The following is a 13,335-nucleotide window of genomic DNA, read 5'->3' as shown; positions in this document are numbered from 1 at the left end:
GAAAGGAGACAGATCATCTGAAACCACTGATTATAAAAAAAGAAATGTGAGAGACGAAGAGACAAGCTATGAAGTTGAGTTTGGATAAGAAACTGCATATTTTTTTGAGAAGGCTTCTTTTTTTCTGACAAGGTTAATAAAGTCTATTGCAATTTTGTAAACAATTGTGCACAAGCCTGGAAGACAGATATGGCTGCATATCGCACCTATGGTTCATACGAAAGCCTATCAGCTAAATTAAAAAACTAACATCAGAAGTTAGTATATAATTTGATCAAACCATATTGCCTCATGTACCACGTGCAGGTCTTCTGATACACATGAGTCCCTATGCTAAACGACACTGTGCCGGTCAGCGACCAACAACCCTGCAAAGCAAGCGCAAGAAAGGAAGGGAGGCCATAGAATGGCCCCTGCGACCCCACTGTCACAGGATCAAACCCCAAGGGCCCCCTCAAACCCCACAGGCGCCGTTAGTGGAGAAAGCGGCCACCAAGCAATACAAGTGTAAATAAGGTCTTACTACACACCAAACAACCAGTAGGTAGAACCAGTGGGTAGAATGTACACAGTTGCTTTCTGCTAATTTGGATCACATGGGTCTTACAAGGGAGGAGTTCTAGCCACAATGAAAAAAGGGACAGAATACATAAAATATGCACAAGCCTGGAAGACAGAAATGGCTGCACATCGCACCCATAGTTGCAGTGCCATTCCGTGGCCTCCCTTCCCTGCTTGCGCTCGCTTTGTGGGGTTGGCGGTCGCTGACCAATACAGTGTTGATTTAGTGTAGGGACTCATGTGGGCCAGGGTACCTGCACGTGGTACATGAGGCAATATGGTTTGATCAAATTATATACCAACATCCTGGCGTTAGTTTTTAAATGTAGCCGAGAGGCATTAGTGTCAGCCATAGATGTGAGGTGCAGCAGCTCCTTTCTCTCCATGTCTGTATTTTACTTTCTGAGTGGCTAGCACTCCTCCTGGTAAAACCCATGTGACCCCAATTAGCAGGAAGCACCTGTGCACACATGATAAGTACCTCTTATTTCTCCCATTCTACCTCCGGTGCAGTGGTGAGTAGTAAGACCTTGTTCACACTTGTGTTGCCTGGTGTCCGCTTTCTCCGCCGGCGGCGCCTGCTGGGTTTGGGGGGGGGCCCTTGGGGTTTGGTCCTGTGATATTGGGGTTGCAGGGCCATTCCGTGGCCTCCCTTCTCTGCTTGCGCTCGCTTTGCGGGGTTGGCGGTCTCTGACCGACACAGTGTTGATTTAGTGTGGGCCAGGGGACCTGCAAGTGGTACATAAGGCAATATGGTTTCATCAAATTATATATCAACATCCTGGCGTTAGTTTTTAAATGTAGCTGAGAGACTATAGTGTCAGCAGCTCCTTTCTCTCCATGACCGTATTGTTAAAAATTGATAAAAAAATTTTATTAATAAATAAAATACAAAAATGATGAGTATGCTTTAACGCTATGTTCACTCGACATATCAATTTAATTAACAACGACCATTCTTTTTAGCGAAAAGAACGTCTGTTGGTAATAAAATTAAGATGTTTGCATTCATTTCAATGCAACAATGGCCATAATGTAGACACAATATACACTACGGCCGCTGTTAAACGACAGCTGTAGAAAATAGTTGTGCATACAATGTAAAGTACAATTGCCGGCCATACTTCACATTGTATTCAATGCTTAATTTGTGCCCACAATCTAAATGGAAAAAAATATAATGTTCCTGCAGCCAATATGGCAGTGTCGGACGCAGGAACATGTAATACAGAGGCCATAGTTTGCTGAAGAATACAGCGGCCGTAATAAACTATGGCCACTGTATTACAATGGGTTAATTCCCATTTCAAGCAACCTAGTAAAACTTGTTAGGCTTGTAAAGTTAAATATTTTTTTTTACGCATTTATTTAGCTTGCCTCCTTCTCCTGATATGCTGCTCTTTTTCTTCCCTTGTTTACAGCTCGTTGTCTAGGTTACCGACCACTCTGTACTAGAAGCAGTGGTCTGGCTATAGATAGACCTTGAAAGTTGCAGATTCTTGAATTAACTGAAGCAAGTTGGAGGGAGAAAGTAGGAAAAAATAGAGGAAATCTGAAGTGTTTTTGGATTAAGAAATTAGAAACAGTTATCCTAAAAAAGTATGTAGCTACAAAGATTTCCGTGACCCATTTGAACCACAGATGTCTCTGCTATATCCTGATTGCCTTTTATTGTATACACAATTGTATTAGAGGAAATGTATAATAGGTATGCAAATTGGTACTGTATTTGCAGGGGTATTTTACCCTTTTGAATTCCCTGCCCATAATCTAAGATTGTTTGTAATAGGTTCACTTTACATGAATTGGGCCATTTGTTTGCAGCACATCCTGACTCTAAAGCTGCAGAAAATCCTCACTTCCTGGTCCCCATTGTCTCAGCTCCTCTGTCCTCCCCCTCCCTTCTGAGACCAAAGTCCAATGAACTCTGTTTCATCTGTTGCCAGGCAAGCTGTAACACCTCATATCTAACAGAACCCATCACTGACATCACACCAGTGATAACCTGGCCTCCAGAGCAGTATAGTGACAGCCTCCAGAGCAGTATAGGGGAAAGGAAATAGTTGTTTCATCTCTCTCTCTCTTGCAAATCTATTCATGTAGATGGATTGTGGCTCAGAGTAAGCTTGACTGTCACTGTCACGGGTTAATTAATTACCTCTGTTTGGCAACTAGAAAATGCCAGTAGTGCCAGCACACAACATTGCTAGTTGTCCAGCAGTGAGGGAGTTAACAGTAAGAGTTGTGTTGTGCATGTTGAGAGAGGAGGGGCATAAAAGAATCAGGAAAGGAATCCATTCAGTGTTGTGTGAGATAAAAGGAAGCAATGTCCTGTGTGTGAAGAAAAATGAAACAAGGTCCTTTTGTGTGAGGTAAAAGGAAGCAAGGTCCTGTTGGGATTGAGGTAGTGACAGAGATAGAGAAAGACAGATTTATGTGAAAACAGCAGCCAGAGATAAGGAGCTGGATTTGCCACAAGTGGAGATAATTCAGCTCAGTGGAAATCAGATGGATTACAGGATAGGACTGGTGAAACTCAGATACCTGTAACGTATTCCCAGTGTAAGAAGCAGCCAGAATGTGTGGGTGCTAGAAAGCATTTAATCACTGTCACCATTGATTTTTTTTCTGTTACAGTTTACTGTATATACCTGAATAAATCCTGCTAAACTTAACTTTAATGGAGCTGGTTAACTTCATGAAGTGTGCTATAAAGAGAACACACTTAAAGGGGAACTCTGGATAAGAAAAACTTGTTTTCTATTAAAAGTACATTAAAAGTTATATAGATGTGTCTATACAATGTATTACCATATCTGTGCGGTTCTGCCACACTGGAAGCTGATAGAAATCCAGGAAGTGAAGAAAAATGGCCTCTGTGCCAATTCACATTTTCTCCTGCTGCTTCTGCTTTCCCACCTTAGGAGACAAATATTCCATGCCTCTGTGTCACATTGTGTGTGTTTGCTGAGGACAGGCTGTTGTAGTGTCAGACTGGGGTACCTTGGGCCCACCAGGGAATATTTTATTCTAGGGGCCCACCCTACATACACCAGATATACCCAGCGCCAAACCTTTCACATTACTATAGCGACTTTGCACAGTATATGTATGTGACCGGCAATGCTCGCTCACTGTTAGTAACTGGTCAGACACTCTATGCCAGGGATGGGGAACCTTCTGCCTTCCAGCTGTTGCAAAACTACAATTCCCTTCATGTAGAAAACAGGTTGCAGTCAGATCACCCTTGTATCTTGTGCTTAGTCCTCTGTTTGTGTGGCGGGATCCTGGGAAGGAACAGGTAGATGAAAACACCTGGTGCCAACAGGTGGAAGCAGGAATCATAGGATAATGGATTGTCCACCTATTCAGTTAAATAAAAGTAGAATCTTCATTTCACATCTTAAAATGTTAAGCACAGATAGGTCCCTAATAATTCTAAAACATAACTTTTACTGATATACTAAAAAGCACAAAGAAAATCCAAACTTAAACCTTGTGAGAAAACCTCCACCTTATAAAAAACCAGGCATAAAGAGCCCCATATACGTATTAATGCATGCCACATATAAATACATACATGAATACACACAACCATATAAACAGTAAAAACCGAAGTGTGTAGTGTGTATCCACCTGTAGGGCTAGAGATCACGGTATAGATAATGAGACCGTCTAAATTAGGGAGCACCTGACCCTAAGGGTCCCTGTTGGGTGCACCACAACTAGCCCTACTCGCTCAGGGACTGTCGGAGTTATCGCCCTAGAAAGGGCGGCCCCTGCCCCGTACTAATACTACACCACTATCCCTATATTACCCCTACCTAAGCTCCCGACACCGTGTTTCATACAGATAATCATCAGGGGAGTACAACATCTCAAAAGGGTAGGGAACAAAAATACCATGTACCGCTAATCACATAAAAATATTGCGGCGGTACTGAAAACAATGGCGTCCTGAGAGTGCTCAGAGACGCTCACTCACGTGGACCTCGGGTCGTCCATTGCATGCAGGGCTAAAGCGTATGGCTTGCAAGCTTGTGTGTATTCATGTATGTATTTATATGTGGCATGCATCAATACGTATATGGGGCTCTTTATGCCTGGTTTTTTATAAGGTGGAGGTTTTCTCACAAGGTTTAAGTTTGGATTTTCTTTGTGCTTTTTAGTATATCAGTAAAAGTTATGTTTTAGAATTATTAGGGACCTATCTGTGCTTATTATTGATTTGTGTTTGGTCTGTTGTTTTCAGTCCCCTATTAGGACTGTTCAGTGATTATTCACATCTTAAAATGGATGACAAAACGATAAAAACATGCGCCGACGCATTTCAGGACGTAGTCCCTTAATCATGGCATAGTATGAATATGAATAAATGAAACATTTATAGTCATACAAAATGTGGAAAGACTCTACTTATATTTAACTGGTCGACAATCCATTATCCTAAAATTCCCTTCATGCCTGGACAGCCGAAGGCTGTCTAGGCATGATGGGAGTTGTAGTTTTGCAACAGCTGGAAGGCAGAAGGTTCCCCATCTCTGTTCCAGTGTATAGGAGCTGTCCAGGAATGATGGGAGTTGTAGTTTTGCAACTGCTGGAGGGTCAAAGGTTCCCCATCCCTGCTCTATGCAAACAGCACAGCCGTCCACTTAAGTTTTTTGAAAGGTGAAGTCCCATGAAACTAACTGGGGGAATATATGTCATCCTGAAGCTGCTAAACAGGGATGCAGACCTTCTGCTCAGGGGCCCACCAATGGGTAGGGCCCACAGGGGGATCCCCCTGCTCCCCTGTGGGCCAGTCCGAGCCTGGGCTGATGATGCAGACAGGGGGCAGGGTGTGATATCACAGGAGGCTCGGCTGTATCCCCCAATCCCCTAAGTGATTCACCATCTCTGACCGGCCAGAAACAGGTGCAGCACTAATTTTACTGATTGTTATGGGTGGGGGACTGTGATGATCAGCTGAGGGAAAGCATTGCATTCTGACAACTGCTCAATCAAGAAGGACAGAAACACAATACAGAACAACACCACCCCCAACAAATGGATTTTTGGTAGTTTCAAAACAGGGATAGACAGGTAAGTAATGCTATATGCTTCTGCAGAAGTTTCAATTTTTTTTAACCTCTACCTGGAGTTCCCCTTTAAATTACCTGACCAAGGCAACTCCCAATTCCCTCAGAATCTCAAAGAACTCCCAATACCTAACACTGCCATACCATAAGAGTTGCTGTGGATAACAGATAGATTGAAATTTTCTTTACAATGTAAAGGTAGCTTCACAGGTAGCGTATCACAGCTGATTTCATGGTGCAGATCTGAGGCAGATCCCCAACAGATGCACAGCGGATTCTGTACATGTGAACGCACCCTAAAACAGAAGCAGATTGAACCAGCAATGGGCAGATACAACAAGATGAGGCGGATACTTGGCAGTTGGCTCTGAGGTGCAATGCATTCTGGAAGATGTAGTTTTCTGGATGGCGCCACCTTGGATACAGCCCAGTTTTTAGAAAAACTTGTAGCTCAGAAATGATGGAAGCTAGAAAGACGGCTTAAAATACTTAGGGAAACTTGATGAGTAAGACCAGCTAGATTTGGGAGCATTTCATTTTTTAACTCTTGGGTGGAATACCCCTTTACGCATTTGTTCACACAAAGTAAGATACTGGCCGTTCCGTTACCCAGGCCTGGTGACGGAACGGCCGGTGTCAGAGAAGATCATCCTGGCCAGTACTGCCGTACCGGCCGCTGATCCTCACCGCCGCTGAATTTGGATGCGGGCGCATCAGTGTGCGCCTGCATCCGAATTCCCTGCTGCACACAGCCGCACACAGCCTCCATTGTGTTCACTGACAGGCTCTCTGCGGCCGCTATTCATTGAATAGCGGCTGTAGAAAACTGACATGTCAGTTGTTTGCGGCGCCGCTAGGGATTCCGGGTGGAGTGTATACTATATGTACACACTCTGGACGGGATTCCATAAAGGGCAGCACAATGTAAGGTTCGTATTAATCACGGCCATTGTTTCAAATCTGGAACAACGGCTGTAATTAATATGAATCTTTCGTTGTGTGAACATAGCCTGGGAATGACTTACTTACTGGAGCATTCTATTGTGTCACAAGGCAGAATGGGGTTAAAGGTGTAGTATGAGTTAGGATATTCTGTTTATTTCCTCAGAAAGGTGACTCACTTGTCCATAGGTTGTATAGTATTACTGCTTAACATTACTCACTTGTAATACCAGAAGATGGCCATTTACACAATTGACTCCATTTTTGGAATAAAAAGTCCACTATTGTTTCTCTAATGCTGGAAAACCCCTTGAGGGTGCCTTCACACGGAGCGGATTTTCCGCTGCAGATCCGCAGCGGATTTGACTAAATGAATGAACACAGCATTAAATCCGCACTGTCAAATCTGCTGCGGATCTGCAGCGGATTTAATGGTGCGGATTTGATGCTGTGTTCATTCATTTAGTCAAATCCGCTGCGGATCCGCAGCTGAAAATCCGCTCCGTGTGAAGGCACCCTAAAGAGTAATGTCCGATTGAAAATGGAACAGGGATGATAAAACTTAATTTCAATTATGATTAATCCAGGTAAGTCTATCTCAACTGCTAGATGCATGTTTTTGCAGTGATGGTAACTTGCTTCCCCCAGTATGATCAATCATACTGACAGAATGGGAATTCCTTTCGAACTCCATAAATCTTTCTTTTGACACTGAGCAGTTTTAAACTGACTTGTCGACATTTACCATCATTCTTTTATTCACCATTTGTCTTCATCTATAATTCTGGCCACCTCTCTTTTTATCTTCAGGTTTTTTTTTTTTTTATAAATCACAATACTATATACAGCTTATTATATTTAAAGAGGTATTTCCAACATGAAAATCTATGATATATCCACTGGGGTATCCTATGAAGAAGCCAATAAATCTAGGCAGAGAATGAATAAAGAGGTGGTCTCTCATCCATGTCTAGAAAAGTTAGAGAAACAGCTGAGCAGGTGATCCCAGTTCTCACATATTATGTGCCATGTCCATGCTGAAATATGTCTTCAAAAGGGACCTGTGGCCTCCCCAGACCTTTCTATTTTAGTAAGTACTTACAATTATCAGGAAACAACAACTAAGAACATCTTCTTTCTTACCGTTCTGTAATGTTGTTTCTATTTTATTCTTACTAGAAATTAACAAATAAATAGTCAATTGGGTGTCAACAGTTAGGGGCGTATCCCTACACTGTCAGTTTTGATTGGATAGTCTCATGGCACGTTTACACAGACGGATTTATCTGACAGATTTTTAGAAACATAGAAGATTGTCGGCAGAAAAAGACCACTGGGTCCATCTAGTCTGCCCTTTTAGTATTTTCTTTCTTATTATCTTAGGATAGTTATATGTTTATCCCAGGCGTGTTTAAATTCTGTTATTGTAGATTTACCAACCACCTCTGCTGGAAGTTTGTTCCAGGTATCTACTACTTCAGTAAAATAATATTTTCTCACATTGCTTCTGATCTTTCCCCCAACTAACCTCTCACTGTGTCCTCTTGTTCTTGAGCTCAGTTTTTTACTAAAAACACTTCGCTCCTGAACCTTATTTAGTCCTTTAACATACTTAAAGGTTTCAATCATGTCCCCCCTTTCCCTTCTTTCCTCCAGACTATACAGATTCAAATCTTTAAGTCTTTCCTGATATGGTTTATTTCTCACACCCTCCACCATTTTTGTAGCCCGTCTTTGGACCCGTTCTTTGTTATCAATGTCCTTTTTTAGGTGAGGTCTCCAGAACTGGACACAGTATTCCAGATGTGGCCTCACCAGAGCTCTATACAGCGGGATCACAATCTCTCTTTTCCTACTGGTTATACCTCTAGCTATACACCCCAGCATACAATTTGCTTTCCCCACCACCTGGTCGCACTGGTGACTCATTTTAAGGCTGTCCGATATCATTACCCCTAAATCCTTCTCTTCTGAAGTCTTTTCCAACACAGTACTGCCAATGTGATACTCGGATAGAGGATTCCTCCTCCCCAAGTGCATTATTTTACATTTGGAAATGTTGAACTTCAATTTCCACTGTTTGGACCACTTATCTAGCAAAGCTAAATCGTTTTCCATATTACTGACACCTCCAGGAATATCAACCCTATTGCACACTTTTGTGTCGTCAGCAAACAGACAAACTTTACCTACCAACCCTTCTCCTATGTCACTTACAAACATATTAAAAAGAATAGGACCCAGAACAGACCCTTGTGGCACACCACTTGTAACCAGTCTCTGCTCGGAATATACACCATTAACAACAACCCTCTGATATCTATCCTTCAGCCAACCACAAATCCACGGAACTATCCAGGAATTAAGTCCAATTTTCTCCAACTTCTCTATCAGCTCTTTATGGGGAACTGTATCAAAAGCTTTGCTGAAGTCCAGATAGGCAATATCCACAGCACCACCTTCATCCAGCACTTTTGTGGCATAATCAAAGAAATCAATGAGATTAGTCTGACATGATCGGCCCTCAGTAAAGCCATGCTGGTTTGGATCCATCAAATTGTTCATTCTTAGGTGATCCATTATCTTCTTTTTTTAGAAGAGTTTCCATCATTTTCACTACTACAGATGTCAGGCTCACTGGCCTGTAGTTACTGGGCTCTTCTCTATTCCCCTTCTTGTGGATTGGTATAACATTGGCTGTTCTCCAATCATCGGGGACATCTTCTGTTAGCAGGGATTGGTTATACAGATCTGTCAGGGGGGCAGCAATCACAGATCTGAGTTCTTTAAGAACCATGGGATGGATCCCATCTGGACCCATCGCCTTATTCAGCTTTAAACGGGCAAGTTCATCTGAAAATACTGGAGCTGAACCCATATAACAGGAGGCAATGCTGTGTCCAACCATCCTGTGATTGTGAAGGCCGCCTTCTGAAAACACTGAGCAGAAGTAACTATTCAAATAGTCAGCGACCGCCTTATCTCCATCAATAAACTTATTCTCCCCATTACTTATTTTAGTAATGCTGCAGCCATTCTTCTTCTTCTTCCTGTCACTTATATATCTGAAGGTTTTATTCCCCGCAGTGACAGATTTTGCCATTTCTTCTTCTTTTGAGGCTTTAGCAGCATTTATAATCTGCTTTGCCTCCTTCTGTATACTTTTATACGTCTCTCTGTCAGCTTCATTCCCAGTCTCCTTATACTTCCTATACGCTGCCTTTTTTCCTTTTACAATGGCCTTAACCTCTCTAGTAAACCATAATGGATTCTTCTTCCTTTTACTTTTGCTAACTTCTCATACATGTAGTCTAGATGCCTTTAATATGGCATTTTTTAATTCTGCCCACTGAGTGCTCGCTCCCGATGTTTTATCCCACCCTCTTAATTCTTTATCTAAATACTCCCCCATTTTATTAAAATCTGTCTTCCTAAAATCCAATACTCTTGTTGTAGTATGGGATTGGACGTAGTCAGTTTGTACGTCAAACCATAGACACTGGTGGTCACTGGAACCTAGATTTTCTTCCACTCTAACTTCAGACACCCGATCCCCATTAATAAATACTAAATCTAGAATGTTCTCTCCTCTGGTTGGTGACTTCACTAGCTGTTTTAGAGATGCCCCTGTAAGGGCCTCCATTACATTCTTGCTTTTACATGTAAGTGCAGAAGGGATATTCCAATCCACATCTGGCATGTTGAACTCACCCATAACTACAATGTCCCCCTTTAATGACATTTTAGTAATTTCATCTATCAGCATATTATCATAGTCCTCGCTTTGCCCCGGAGGCCTATAGATAACACCTACCCTAATAACAGATCCCTCTTTGGACTGCATACAAACCCAGAGAGTCTCCAGCTCTTTATATGTATTTTGGATGACTGTCAATTTAAGACTATCCCTGACATAAATAGCTACCCCGCCTCCCCTTCTCTCTGCTCTGTCTTTCCTGTACAAAATATATCCCGGTATAACTATGTCCCAATCATTAGACTCTTTGAACCAGGTCTCTGTTACAGCAACAAGGTCCAAATCATCTCTAGACATAATGGCCGTCAGCTCACAGATCTTGTTTCCTAAGCTGCGAGCATTGGTACACATTGCCCGAAGATTGCTAAGCTTCATAATACCTTTAGGCAAAGCCAAAGCCGGGAATGGATTTGAATACAGGATAGATCCCAGTCTTTCCTTTATGACCTGTTCCCTGTTTATAGTCTGTTCCTGACTTTGGCTTCAAAGATCTGTCAGATAAATCTGTCTGTGTAAACGCAGTCAGTGTAGGGATATGCCCCCAATTTGTTACACCCCAATTACATAGAAATGGTATAACACTAAGCTATAAAAGAGTCCCCTTCTGAATTTTTATTTCATGAGAAACACAAATATTTACTAAAACAAGTAAGTCAGCAGGGGCCACAGATTCTCTTTACGTGAATCTATCAATAAATCGTCAAAAGGTGGGTTTTTTGGTACATTTTTGTTCCTACCTGTTCTGTTATCCAGCACTACGCTTCCTTCCCTGACCAAGAAGGTGTGGTGCATGTTGTAGTTTTGCCCACACAAAATGTCCAACAGCTGCCTGGTTTTGCACCGATATCGATCGCTTACAACATACACCTGCCCCCTCTTGTCATGAAGGTATACTGCTTAGAGGACCAGATGGAAGAAGTTAAAGTGACACTGTCACCCCCTTTGTGCATTCTGACATCTCTACACAGGTGTAAAGGGTAAATTTTGCAGTTTTCATACTTTATTTTCTATCATACGTCATGGTGCTTGTTCAAGTAAAAAGTCATCTTTTATCAACTGCAGATTGTTAAGTGGGCGGGGCCTCGCAGCATGGCCGCCACTTAGCCCCGCCCACAATGTCACTATTGGCCCAGCCCCCTCACCAGCCATTGGAACAGGCTGGCCTAAAGGTCTAGGCCCCACCCCCTCTAGGTCGACCCACCAATGGCTGCCAAGGGCTTCAACTGTGGCATTGTTGGCAGGGATATTTATATCTGCTGCAGATGTGGCTGGTATGCTCGGAGAGCTACACAGTAGATTTTTAGTGTGCAGCCGGGAGCCATATCAGCACAATCGTGCTGACTGCTTCCCTTTAACCCTTAGAGGACCCGGCCAATTTCAATTTTTGCGTTTTCGCTTTTTCCTCCTTGTGCCTAAAGGGACATAGCACTTGCATTTTTTCACCTAGAAACCCACATGAGCCCTTATTTTTTACGCCACTAATTGTACTTTGCAATGACATGCTGAATTTTTTCATTAAGTACACTGCAAAACCAGAAAAAAAAATTCAATGTGTGGTGAAATTGGAAAAAACCCCCAAAAAACGCATTTCTCTTATTTTTTTTTTTTCGTTTTTACGCTGCTCGCCCTGGGGTAAAACTGACTCGTTATGCATGTTCCTCAAGTTGCGAGAACGATATGTAACATGTATAACTTTTATTTTATTTGATGACTTGTAAAAAATGTAAACCATTGTTAACAAATATATGTTCCTTAAAATTGCTCCATTCCCATACTTATAGCACTTTTATCCTTTGGTCTATGGGGCTGTGTGAGGTGTCATTTTTTGCGCCATGATGTGTTCTTTCTATTGGTACCTTGATTGCGCATATGCGACTTTTTTATCGCTTTTTATTACAATTTTTCTGGTTTTGATGCGACCAAAAATGTGCAATTTTGCACTTAGGGATTTTTTTTTTGCTTACGCCGTTTACCATGCGAGATCAGGATAAATTAATGGTTTGGGCGACTACGCACGCGGCGATAACCAACATACTTATTTATTTTTATTTATAACATGGGAAAAGGGGGGAGGGGGGTGATTCAAACTTTTATTAGGGGAGTTTTTTTTTTACACATATACTAGAAGCCCCCCGGGGGTTACGGTTATTCCACCCTGAGGGACTTCTAGTATAGGCACACTAATCTCTCATTAAGATCTATGCTGTATAGTTATACAGCATAGATCAATGAGATAGGCACTCGATTGCTTCTGCCTGCTGCAGCGCTGACCCCGGCCGGTAAAGGATATGTGGATCACTCCTCCGGGACAACGTCCCGGGGGGGCCATTCACCCCACTAGACACCAGGGATGACTGCATACAAGTAATCAGATGCAGGGTCGTCTAGGGGTTAATAACTAGTCATGTTCCCTTGCGGACCAATCACAGCTTGACAACATCTCTTGTTCACAAATCAACTTATATTTGCTGAGGCATGGCATCTTGAAGGGCGGCCCTCAGGTCATTGTGGTTCTGTAGTACAGAGTTACCAGCCTCTACATGGCATCTCGACTCCATTTGATATACCCCAGTCTCCAGCAATGATGCAACATTGAGAAGCTGGAGCATTATTGTTCATATATGACTTTTGGCCTGTGTTCTTCATGCAGAGGCGCAATAACTAGCTATTGATGTTATTCAAGTAGTCTAGGCTTGTCACTGTACCTTGCACAAAGTATAGGACAGTTCTGTATTGACTAGATACACCTGCCCACACTGTAACCACAAATAACCGAAAAGCCCCAAAATGTTATGTAAACTAAGAGGGAGATTTACAAACCATGTTCTGAATTTCAATGGAGCAGTTGCCCATAGTAACCAATGAGATTGCTTATTTAATTCAATATATATATATATATATATACACACACACACACACAGTGGTACCTCGATTCTCGAACTTAATTGGTTCCGGAAGGCAGTTTGAAAACCAAGCAGTTTGAAAACCGAGCAGTGT

The sequence above is a fragment of the Dendropsophus ebraccatus genome, chromosome 2, assembly GCF_027789765.1.
Source record: "Dendropsophus ebraccatus isolate aDenEbr1 chromosome 2, aDenEbr1.pat, whole genome shotgun sequence".
NCBI lineage: Eukaryota > Metazoa > Chordata > Amphibia > Anura > Hylidae > Dendropsophus > Dendropsophus ebraccatus.
Note: the sequence above shows the minus strand (reverse complement) of the source record.